The sequence below is a fragment of the Rhinatrema bivittatum genome, chromosome 2 (assembly GCF_901001135.1).
Source record: "Rhinatrema bivittatum chromosome 2, aRhiBiv1.1, whole genome shotgun sequence".
NCBI classification, from domain to species: Eukaryota; Metazoa; Chordata; class Amphibia; order Gymnophiona; family Rhinatrematidae; genus Rhinatrema; species Rhinatrema bivittatum.
This window is the reverse complement of record NC_042616.1, coordinates 31,981,861-31,994,794: the sequence shown is the minus strand read 5'-3', so window position 1 is coordinate 31,994,794 and position 12,934 is coordinate 31,981,861. Positions and strand designations below refer to the sequence as shown.

General features: G+C 47.5%; 1 protein-coding gene across 2 annotated transcripts in view; it reads left to right on the top strand.

Annotated features, from left to right (window-relative positions):
- The window catches only part of LOC115083762 (zinc finger protein OZF-like), a 30,817-nt gene that overhangs the window by 1,786 nt on the left and 16,097 nt on the right, over positions 1 to 12,934 (top strand). The window lies entirely within an intron of this gene.

Here is a 12,934-nt window from a genome sequence, read left to right as displayed (position 1 = left end):
TAAGAGGCTTCAGGGCAATGGCCTTGCCTAAGGTCGATTTCCCTGGAAGCCTGGACCGGGTGGGGGAGCACCCGTGCGATTACAACCTCCGAAGGTCTGTTCTTCCCTCCCCAGGGCAGGTTATTCCGGTCCTCTGGCCTCCTAGGAGTCTCAGTAAGTTAAAAAAAAAAAAAAATCAGCCCGGCCCAAAACGTGGGCTGATGGAGAAAGGCAGGAAATGCACGAGATGTGGAGCCAGGTGCATCCCTAGCATCACCGGCTCTTTCTGCAGAAATTGCGACGGGGAGAAGCAGTCCGAGCTTGAGGAGGGAGGCGGGGCTCGTGATCTGCATGCCACTGCGAGTACGTCTCTGGCGCCGTTAATCGAGCCCGCATCAGGGTGCTTGCAGCACTTCTCCGCAGCATCTGAGGGAGGGGCAGGCCCCATAAAAAAAACAGCGACGGAGGCCCTCACAGCAAGGAAAGGAAATCGAATTCTCCTTGGACCTCATCTTGGCGATGCACCAGGCACGTTGGCAGATGAAGGGCAGACAGGGAGCTGCAGGGGCTTTACCAGAAGAGAAGGGGAGAGCCCATTCCTCATGGGAGGGGAGGAGAAGGAAGCTCCGCCTGGGGAAGAGGAGACCTATTGTCCAGAGGAAGTAAAATATTCAGGCATGAGGCTGCTCAGGTCGGAGGAGCTAGGGACACCGATTGCTAAGGTGTCACAGGTTTATAAGCCCAAAGAAGGTTAAAAGGAAGGAGAATCTGATTCTGACAGAAATAAAAAAAAAAAAAAAAGCCAGCTAAGGCATTAATTCCAATTCAAGATCTGCTCTTAGCAGAATGGGAAATTCTGTAGTCCAGGCTGAGGAGCCGCAGGACAGTGCAGGAGCTGTACTTGATGGATCAGCAGGATAGAGACAAGTTCTTGAATCTCCCAAAAGTAGATGCAGCTGTATCAGTGGTCTCTAAGAAGCCCTCGATTCCTGTGGGAGGCGGAGTGATCTTGAAAGACCCCCCCCCCCCCCCAGGATAGAAGGGTAGAAACTCTCCTAAAGAGAGCCTTTCAGCCGTCATCCCTAGCACCTCAGGCAACAATTTGTGGGGGTATGTTGTGAGGGTGCTAGTGAGGGTGCTAGTTATCTGGGCCCAGCAAGAGCCAGAGGGAGCAGGCTCCGTGGGGAGCGCAACTTATCCGGGGCTAATAGAGTCAGCAGCCACCTTCGTGGCTGTTACGATGTATGACTTGATAAGGGTTTCAGCCAAACAAGCCGCGACTAGTGTGGTAGCAAGACGCCTGCTATGGTTAAAGAGTTGGGTGGCAGACTCAGCTTCTAAAATGAAGCTTGGGAAATTTAGCCTTTAAGGGGAAGCTACTTTTTGGAGACGAGGTGGAAAAATTGAGGCCCAAAGGTTGCCCGAGGAAAGAACCAGGAGGTTTCCCAGAGGGGAGCCATAGAGGCAATGGCCAAGAGACCACAGGCAGCTCAGGCCAGCAAGCGGCTCGAGTGTCCGCTCATCCAGACCGCAGCCCTTTCAAGGTAACAGGCAGTCTTATGGGATAGTAAGCCGACACACTGACTCAGGGCAGGCCCATGCCCCCCTACTACCAGTAGGGGGCAGGTTGCAGGCATTTTATCATCAATGGGCCGAAGTAGCAGAAGCCCAGTGGGTCTTACAGATTACTCAACAAGGATATCATCCAGAATTGAAATTCCCCATAAGGGAGTCCTTTGTAGTCTCTCTATAAAAGGGGTGCAGAAGAGCAGCAGTATAACAAATGCCGGACAGGTTACTCCACCTACAGGCATTTTAGTAACTTTATATTAATGCTGCATTGATTTAGCTCTTATTTGATTTTTTAGTATTTTACTATTAATTTGACTTTTTAGCATTTATTTTTATTATTAATTTTATTAGAAATGTTGTATTTTATATTCTTTATTGTTTGACTTGTAAACTGTTTTAATGGTACTACTAAACGATGGTATAGAAAAGCTGTCAAATAAATAAATAATGTGAGTGCCAAAAAAAGAAAGAGGTACAGGAGTGTACTCCATATATTTGTGGTTCCAAAGAAAGAAGGAACATACAAACCAGTGTTGGACCTCAAAGCAGTAAACAAGGCACTAGTCATCCCACATTTCCACATGGAGTCACTGGATACAGTGATGATAGCAGTACAGATGGGAGAATTTCTCTCCTCACTAGACCTGACAGAAGCATATCTCCATGTCCCTATCAAGGGAATTTCAACACTACCTGTGCTTTATGATCGTAGGAGAGCATTTCCAGTTCAGGGCGTTGCCGTTGGACAGTCAACATTACGAAGAACCTTCACCAAGTTGATGGTAGTGGTAGCGCAAGGAGGGAATCAGAGTTCATTCCTATCTGGATGACTAGCTTAGCAACGAAGAGGATCATGCAGGTCTTGGAAGGGCTAGATTGGGTGGTGAACAAGGCAAAGAACCAATACAAACCCTGATCTACTTAGGAGTTCAGTTTGATACAAAGAGGGGACAGGTGTGTCTCACCGAAAACAGAATAAAGAAGATCCAGGGGCATATAAAGGACCTACTAGGCTTTGCGAGCCCTTTTGTCTGGAGGTACCTACAGGTGTTAGGCTCGATGTCCTCAATAATAAGAGTAGTACCATGGGCAGGAGCCAGGATGAGACCTCTGGAAGCCCAGTTGCTGAGGAATTGGTCTCTGCAAAGTCAGAATTACATGAGGATCTAGTTACTGAAGCATGTTAGAAGGGAGCTTGTGCTGTTGGCTGACCTCAAGCAACCTGACCAGAGGAACCAGCCTACAGTCCGCTCCGGGGATAATGGTGACAACGGACGCAAGTTGCCAGGAGTGGGGTGCACACTGTCAAGGACAAGTAGCACAAGGACCCTGGTCCTGCCAGGAATCAGTATACTCCATGAATCAGCTGGTACAGAGGGCCATCAGATTTGGCTCTAGACCATTTTCAGGTAGAATTTCAAAGCAAAGTGGTACAGGTCCTCTTGGACAATGCCACTGTGGTGGCCTACATAAACAAGCAAGGAGGAAGAAAGAGCAAGCCACTGGTGAGAGAAATCTCTAATAACAGCAACAGCCGAGGCCAAGTTTCTGGAAATCTCAGAGTGCACATAACAGGGAAAGGCAATATTCAGGCAGACTCTCTCAGCTGATAGGTGCTAGTCCCACAGGAATGGGAACGAGCAGAGAAGGTCTTCAGGCTAGTGTTAGAGTTGTGGGGAGTCCCGCAGTGGGACTTGATGCCCACAAGAATAAATGCCAAGGCAGCAAATTTCTTAGAAGCAGGAAGGAAGTAGGTTTCAGAGGCATAGACATGCTAGTGCAGCGGTGGCCAAAGAATGAGTTGCTGTACATGTTCCCACCCTGGCCAGTGGTGGGCAGGCTAATTAGAAGAGTAGCGCGACACCTGGGACTGGTCATCCTAGTGGCCTCAGACTGGCCAGGGAGACCATGGCATGCAGACCAGGTGAGAAGGAAGATAGTGGAATCCATCAGCTTTGGAGCAGTCCTGGCATATCTCAAGCAAGGACCAGTGGTTACGGAGAACCCATATAAGTTCTCACTGAATGCCAGTAATGTTAGTTACTATCATATGGACTGATTTTGAAAAGTGCTGCAAGGGAAGAAACCTAGCACCTAGAAAGGTAGAAATGCCAGAAATCCTGCAATTTTTACAGAAAGGCCTGGACAAGGGCCTAGCGATAAACACTTTAAAGGGTGCAAGTAGCAGCAATAGTATGCTTTAGAGGCTATCTTAAAGGCAAATCAGTGGCAGCCCATCCAGATGTGGTATGCTTCCTAAAGGGGACTTAGCACGCCAATCCACTTCTCAAGCAGTTGTTCCACCTTGGGACCTGAATCTGGTCCTAAGGCCCTTCACTGGACCTTCCTTTGATCCTCTGAATGAAATTTCCCTGAAAGACCTGACACTCGAGATGGTGACGCTCGTAGACGTAGGCTCAGCTAGAAGGATATCAGAATTGCAAGCATTATCATCTAGAGACTTGTACCTGTCTTTCTCCGATGAGATGGCGACAACTGGGCCAGTGCCGGCCTTCCTACGGAAAGTGGTGTCAGATTTCCATATTAACCAGCCCGTTACCTTGCCAGGCTTTGGGAAGTTGGAATGTGCAGGGAAACACAGAGACCTCCGAGGTTCTTGGGTATTCACAGGGTCTTGCTAAGGTACCTGGAAGAGACCAATGAGTTCAGAAGATCACATAGGCTATTTTGTGCTAAGCTCAGGCCAGAGGAAAGGCGAGGCGGCAACCAAGGCCACCATTCCCAGATGGATTAAAGAAGAAATAGCAACAGCTTGCACGATAAAAGGAAAGCCCATACCGACAAGAGCGCACGCCGCGTAGTGGCGGAGTGTAAAGCAGTAGCAGCGGTAGATATCTGCAGGGCAGCCACCTGGGCATTGGTGCGTACGTTCTCAAAGCTCCATAAACTGCATTTCCGGGAAAGGAGAGAGACGAGTTTCACCACAGGGGATCTCGAAATGGCTCTGGGTATCTTCCACCCGAAGTAAGAGGGCTTTGTTAAGTCCCATCAGTACTGGTCTGGCAGGAGGAAGAGGAAGGTTCAATTAGGTCTTCCTTGCTAATTGGCTTTCCTGGAGTCCTGGCAGACCAGTCTAAATTCTACCCAGAAGGGGGGGAAAAAAAGGAATTTTCACAGTAAAAGGAAAGGCACGCAGTAGCTCCATGAGGGGCGAATGGAAGGAAACTCCCCCTTAACTTCATCAGTCTCTGCTTTGGTTGTTTGCTTTGTCTCCCCTGTGGCCTGTTTGTTGTGTTCAGAGACCGACAGGAAACATTTTCAGTTGGCCAATTCGTTTTTCATGTTTAGGGTAAAGTTACAGGCATCCCCCATAGAATGGGAAAGCAGAGGAGACCAGGGAGCCAGAGGCAAGGTAAGGAGAGGCTACGGGACAGAATAGTCTGGAATTATGGAGTCACTTGGCGAAGAAGGCAAAAAAAAAAAAGAGAACAAGTTTTGGCAAAAGACTACTGACGGTCTTCCTGCTGGGCCAGCTAATGTCACAGGAAGAAGTCAGGCGCTCTGCCCTCATCTGCCAGGGGGTGGGAGGGAGAATCCCATCAGACTGTTGGGCCTCCAGGAAAGCCAGTTAGCAAGTAAGACCTAATCGAACCTTCATTTTCTTTTTCTGTGTTGCTTATGGAAACCTATTCAGGCAGTGTGGCTATGATGCGATTGGCGAATGGGCCTGCTGTGTTGGTCCCCTACCTGCACTATCCAACGTGTACCAAAGTGGCATATAAAGGTTTAGCCTGGCATCCAGAGGTTTTTGGAACAGGGGAAAGCGGGTCAATCAGGCGGAAGAATCCCTAGCAACGGTCCCGCCCTCGCTTGAGTTTCCACGTTACCAGGAATCCATGTGTGAGGAGGGACTGGGGCCACTGCAGGGCCTGGGAGCTTTTACTGGCTCACAGATCCTGTGCTGACTTTCATTATTAATGCTGCTCCCAGTTGCAGATCAACATCAGGCATTGGATCAGTCATTGGGGAAGAGTGGGCAGAGTGTGCACAGGTCTGTGCAGGTTGTCCCTTCGTCCCTTCTTCTCTATCCTCTCCCATCGCTGAACTTACCTAAGAGAAAAATGTTGCCCCTGTCATCAGCCTGCCCTCTCTTCCCTTTAGCTGTCATCCACTTATCACCTGAGGCCCAAAGGAAAATGTTGCTGCTGTTGCTAGTCAAGGGGATGTTTGGATGGAGGCTGTTTGCAGGGAGGGATCAGATACAGGAAGGGTTTGAGGGTTGGATCAGTGGGAGAGGGATTGGCTGTGGAAGGTGAGAGGGGGGATGCAAGAGAGGAGCTAGGGGTGAGAGTATCAACTGGGGGGGTGGGTACGTGAGTAAAGAGAGAGGAAGGAGATGACAGATGATCAATTGGGTTACAAAAATGGCTTGGAGGTGAGAGAGGATCAGTGGGTGAGTGGGTGAGCGAGAGGCTAGGCTGGGAAGGGGAGAGGAGAGGAACTGGGGGATGTAAGAGGGGATCAGCTGGAGGGGCAGAGGCTCAGAGACCCTCTGGAGGGGGATGGAGGTTGAGAGAGGGGATCAGTTTGGAGTGCAGGAATGGTGAGTGGAGGGATTGTTGGAGGCGAACTACACTCCCGCTAATTAGGTTTGGTTGTCCTCTGGGGTCGTGTGAATTTTCAAGTGCCAAAATGGGGTCACGTTGGCTAAAAGTTTGGGAAGCCATGGCCTAGATCCTTTTCCTGTTTTCCTGAATGATGATTCCTAATGTGGAACCTTGCATCATGTAGCAATAATTTGGGTTACTCTTCCCTAAGTGCATCACTGTGCACCAGTCCACATTACATTTCGTTTGCCCTTTGCGTGCCCAGTCTCCCAGTTTTGCAATTTCTCACAAATCCTCTTGTGATTTGACAACTTTGAATAAGTTTGTGTCATCGGCAGATTTGATCCCCTCACGTTGTGGTTCCCACTTCCAGGTTGTTTATAAATATGTTGAAAAGCATTGGTCCCAGAACAGATCCTTTTCCTCCATTGCCATTCTCTAGCCTTTAGGGATCCAAAGTGTTTATCCCATGCCTTTTTTTAGTTTGTTTACCGTTTGTGTGTCCTATGAGAGGAGCTCGTCTTGCTTGATCCACATTTGGGAAGGGGAGAAATTAAGCCTAGCAGCCAGAGGTAGCCGGTAATGATAGGCACTGGCCAGAGCTGCTGCAAGGGAGCCTCACTGGAAGGCCGGGAGAAGAGCCTGTTGGAAGGAGAGCGAGGGTTACGAAGTGGATAAGGAGGACTGGGGAGTTGAGTGTTGGTTCTGGAGGGGTGCAGGAGAGGTAATGGGTGCTGGAATGTTGCAGCAGGGAGGCTCATAGTCAGCACCTCTTTTCTTGGCATTAATGTGGGATGGAGCTTAGAAAGATGACACAGGCTGTGGAGGAATGGGGTAAATAGCCAAAAGGGGAGAAAGAGAAGGCTGACTGTGGGATGAGAGGAAGAGATAAAAGGGGAATGAGAGAGAAAGTTTATCTTAACCTCCCTCTACTGATCTGCTCTAAGGTGAATCCAGAGGCTGGGACTGAGCAGAGAGAAACAGACTTTGGAAGCCCAGATAGAATTTATTCCACAAGTTAAAAAGGACAAAAGAAGCCCAAATGATTGTCAGCGAGCTTAAAATGGTGCTGCGAAAGAGTTGTGTATCCTCTTAAAAATGGAACGCAGGTCCTAATGAGTAAAGTAGGAAAACCACAGGCAGATTAGATGTAAAACATGAAGAAGGTAGGCCAGGAGAGAATTTGAGTAGAAACTTGTCAGAGGCAAGCTCCACTTTTTCAAGTACATCAAAAGCAAGACGTCTCTGAGGGAATCGGCTGGATGTTTAGATGACCAGAAAGTCAAAGGGATTGTGGTAGCTCGAGCAGCCAAGAGGCTTGGACACAGCCAGAGGAAACCGCACGCAGATTATGGCTGTGATTCCGTGCTCTTTATTTATAGTGTCGTTAAACAAAATGGCAGCTCCTTTACTTCCGGTAATTCAGACAGCGGTGAAAACGAAAAGTAGAACCCTAGAGCACTTCACCCTATTCTCAGGCAAAACACATTCTTTCAAGCAGTAAACTTTTTATACAAGGGAAAGTCTAACCAAACTTGAGATGTATGTGGTCTCTGCACGTGCTGGGACTCCGTCAGCTCCCAGGGCCCATCTAACCCTCTCAGGCCCTCAGGTTTTAAGGTCTGATGAAAGGCTCCTCCCTTCACCCAGGATTCCCTGCGGGATTCAACCTTAGGGAGGATTGGGTGAGATAGTTGTGCCCGGTCTCTTAAGGTAGACTGAGGGAGTTGTCTTTAAACTCCCTCACAGGGATACTCCAGAGAGGATAAGGCCATAGTAGAAAAATTAATTGAATACCCACTCAAGAACCACTCTTTATAGATGATGATTCAGAGGAACTGAGGCAGATCACTGTGAATCTGGAAGACATACTTGAGCAATTTGACATGCTTGTACCAAATCACCAGGATCTGTCGGTATTCACCCCAGAGCTTGGAAGGAACTCAAATATGCAATTGGTTATCTGTAACCAGTCATTAATATCTGCCACTGTACCTGAAGTCTACAAGGGAATGCAAATCCTGAGTGCGGTGGAATGGGTAAATAGGGAATGGTTATTTAGCTTTTCTAATAATATTAGGACGCCTTGAAGCTAATAAGGGAGTACATTTAAAACAAACAGGGCATGGTTAAGTGGAGTTCCCAAGTGGGCAGGGTCTCTTTAAGCTGGTTGAAAACCCCTTCCAATTTGGCAAAAATGGTAATTAGTATATGGCAGGGAGAGTAAATCTTCTGTCTCTCCCCCCCCCCCCAGGGGATGAAAACACCAGATGGGTGTCCTCAATTTCTGCTACTCACATTTAGCAGATCTTCTGGATCTGTCTGGTTCTTACACAGCCTCTATAATCTCTTCTTTCTGGATCCCTGTTGGGAAGGATCACCTTAAAGCAAGCCTGGAGCAGGTGTTAATTGCTGAGCGCTATTAAAACTAGTACAGAAAAGCAGAAAAAACTGCTTTTCTGTACTGCCTACCACTTACTATCCTTGGGATATTAACTGGGAGGAACAACTCTTTAAAAAAATAATGAAAAAAAAAAAAAGTTTAAAAAAAGCAGCGGCAGGGTTTTGCAAAATGGATGCTGGTTAATTCAGCGTCCGTTCTCCGAACCTGACTACCGGCACCAGAAGGAGTATATTAATCAATATTAAAGTGTCCAGCACGTAATATTAACTTATTCACTACTTCACTTATTGCCCATTGGTCCTTTTCACTGACATGTGACAGTAAAGGGACCAATCAGCAATAAGTGAAGGAGTGAAATTAATATTAAGTGCTGGATACTTTAATTTTGTTTTTATACACTCCTGGTGCCGGTAGTCAGGTTGGGAGAATGGACGCTGAATTTATCAGCATCCATTTTCCTAACCCCCTGCATGTGCGCTGGTTAGGAAAACGGGACGCTGATAAATTCAGCGTCCGTTTTCTTAACCGGCAGACAGCCACCGACAATGGACCTCTCTCCGGCTTGCGCTGTCAAGGAGGCGCTAGGGGCGTACATCGCCCCTAGCGCCACCTCGACAGCGCAAACTCTAATTTAAATATTGCATCGCGCCCCAGGAGCGGTGCCTGGGGGCGCGTTATGAAAACAGGTGCTGAATACACAGCGCCTGCTTTCAGTACAACTTTTTTGCATTGGCCCCTAGGTTTGAAAGTTATCTTCCCTGTGTGTATGCCTGACTTAAAAGAAAGGGAGGTTAATTTTTTTCTGTCTTTCTTTTCCTTCCACCCACCCCTAAGCATTCTTTGATTTATAGACTGTTACTCCAGTTAAGAGGACAAGTGACATTTTCATATTAAAAATCAATCAGGGATTTAGCTAAATCAAGGGGAGTAACCCAGCCCTTATCAATAGATCAACTATTGTCCCCTTGCAGGTCATTGTCAAATTAATAAACCCAATAAATTTAATGGACTTTAGAATCCTACTTCCTTAGCAACTTTAATTAACTAACAATTCAATAATAATAAGATGTAGAGAGCAGTTCTGCAGCGAGATGGAGGCCATCCAGTCTTTTTCACCGAGTGCCACTTGTATGATTACATACCACTTGAGAGGTTGTATGTGTGCACCCGGTGCAAAGAGCTCCTGGCGCTCAGAGAACGAGTCCGATCTCTGGAGGCTAGAGTGGCAGACCTGGAGGAGCTGAGGCAGACAGAGAGGTATATAGATGAGACCTTCAGGGACATAGTAGCCAAGTCCCAACTCCAGTCTGGCAGCCCCGGTGCTGCCGTGGAAGAACAAGATCAGCTGGAAGGAGACTATCACTTTTGGTGCAACAGGAAGTGATCCAGTAGTTAGGACCTGCTCTCCAGTCGATGCCATATTCTCTCACACTGAGGAAGATCTCCAAGGGCTCAAGAGGAAACGGTTAGAATGGCTGTCATAACTGGTAATTCTATCATTAGGAATGTGGATTGATGGCTGGTGGATGTGAGGATTACTTGATAATTTACCTGCCCGGTGAAAAGTTTGTGGACCTCGTGTGTCAACTATATAGGACTAGCCGGTAAGCCCGTAACAACGGGCTCGGTCCGTTTCCTTCCCACTCCCTCCCCCTCATTCTACCTCCTCCTTCACTCTCTCCCCCCTCCCTCTCACTTCCCTCTCTCTCACCTTCCCCCTCCCTCTCCCCTTCCCTCCCTCCCTCACCTTTCCCCCCTCCCTCTCACCCCCCCTCACCCCCTCCCTTTCTCACCTCCCTCCCCCCTCACACCTCCCTCCCTCCCTCTCTCACCTCCCTCTCTCACACCTCCCTCCCCCTCTCTCTCACACCTTCCCTCCCCCTCTCTCACCTCCCTCTCTCACACCTCCCTCCCCCTCTCTCTCACCTTCCCTCCCTCTCACCTTCCCCTCCCTCTCCTCAGTCACTCCCCCTCTCTCAATCCCCTCCCCTTTAAGATCATCCACAACCGGCAGATCTGGGGGCGGGGGTGTCCCTCCCGCGCGCGCGTGGCGCCGCTACTTCTCCTCCCGCTCCTGCCGGCAGATCTCGGGGGGCTGTCACTCCCGCGCGTGCGCGGCGCAGCTGCTTCTCCTCCCGCTCCTGCTCGTCATCGCGGCTGCCGCCGCTCCTGCTCCTCCCACTCCTGCTTTGCGGCCGCCGCCGCTCCTGCGGCCCCACCGCCATTTTTTCGTTGCTGCTGCTGCCGCTACTGCTCCTCCCACTCCTGCTTCGCGGCCGCTGCCGCTCCTGCGGCCCCACCGCCATTTTTTTTTTTCGGGCACACACGGCTCTGACCGACGTGCTCGCCCGCACATGCGCGGTAGAGCTGCTCTCTACTGCGCATTTGCGGGCCGTCGGTCAGAGCCCATTTATAAGGTAGATATTAGACGTTGCTGGGATGAGCTAGCTGTTATGATACATGTGGGCACCAATGACATAGGAAGGTGTGGGAGGGAGGTCCTGGTAGCCAAATGTAGTAATTTCCAGAACCTCCACAGTAGCATTCTGTGAAATGCTCCCCGTTCCACGAGAAGAACTTCAGAGAGAGAATTTGAAAAGTAGTTGGCCATAGAGACAAAAACAGAAAATAAAAGTATTTTCAAATACATCCAAAGTAGAGAGCCAATGAGGGAGTTGGTTGGACTGTTAGATGATCAGGAAGTAAAAGGGGCACTGGGGGAATATAAGGCCATAGCAGAAAGACTAAATTCATTCTTTATCTTGGTATCTACGGAGGAGGATTATGTTGGGGAAATACCTGTGCTGGAAATGGTATTTAATGATGATGTCTTGGAGGAACTAAAACAAATCATGGTGAACCTGAAAGATATAATAGGGCAAATATACAAAAACACAAAATAAAGAGCAGCAAATCACCTGGAACAGATGGTATATACTCCAGAGTTTTTAAAGAACTAAAAAATGAAATTGTAGCTCTATTACTAGTAATTTGTAACCTATCATTAAAATCGTCTATTGTACCTGAACATTGGAGGGTGGTGAATGTAATGCTGATCTTTTAAAAGGGCTCCAGGCGTGATCTGGAAAACTATAGACCAGCTAGTCTGGCTTCAGTGCTGGGAAAAATCGTTGAAACTATTCTAAAGAACAAAATTAAAGAATATATAGAAAGACACGGTTGAATGGGGCACAGCCAACATGGATTTATGCAAGGGAAGTCGTATCTCACCAATTTGCTACATTTTTTTTTTAAAGGTTTAATAAACGTGGATAATGGTGAGGCGGTGGATGTAGTGTGTTTGGATTTTCAGAAGGTGTTTGACAAAGAGACTCATGAGAAAATTAAAAAGTCACGGGATAGGAGACAGTGTCCTATTGCAGATTGCTAACTGGTTAAAAGAAAGAAAATAGAGAGTAGAACTAAATAGTAGTTTTCTCAATGGAAGAAAGTAAATAGAGTGCCTCAGGGATCTCTACTGGGACTGATGCTTTTTAATATATTTATAAATGATCTGGAAATAGGAACCAATGAAGTAATCAAATTTGCAGATGAGACAGAATTATTCCGAATTGTTAAATCACAAGCAGATTGTGATACATTGCAGGAGGACCTTGCAAGACTGGAAAATTGGGCATCCAAATGGCAGATGAAATTTAATGTGGACAAGTGCAAGGTGTTGCATATAGGGAAAAATAACCCTTGCTGTAGTTACATGATGACAGGTTCCATTTTAGGAGCTACTACCTAGCAAAAGGATCTGGGCATCGTCTTGGACAATACTTTGAAATCCTTGTTTCAGTGTGTGGCGGTGGTCAAAAAAGCAAACAATGTTAAGAATTATTAGGAAAGGAAAGGAGAATAACACAGAGAACATAAGAACATGCCATACTGGGTCAGACCAAGGGTCCATCAAGCCCATAATGCCTCTGTATCGCTCCATGCTGCGACCTCATCTCGAGGACTGTGTGCAGTTCCGGTCACCACATCTCAAAAAAAGATATAGCAGAACTAGAAAAGGTACAGAGAAAGACGACCAAGATGATAAAGGGAATGGAACAGCTCCCCTATGAGGAAATGGTAAAGATGTTAGGACTCTTCAGCTTGGAGAAGAGACGGCTGAGGGCAGATACGATAGAGGTCTACAAAATGAGTGGAATGGAACGAGTAAACTTTAATCGGTTGTTTACTCTTTCAAAAAATACAAAGACCAGGGGACGTACAATGAAGTTACTGGGTAACACATTTAAAACAATTTGGAGAAGATTCTTTTTCATTCAACGCACAGTTAAGCTCTGGAGTTCATTGCTGGAGGATGTGGTAAAGACAATTAGCGTAGCTGGATTTAATAAAGATCTGGACATGTTCCTGGAGGAAAAGTCCATACAATGTTATTAACCAGGTAGACTTG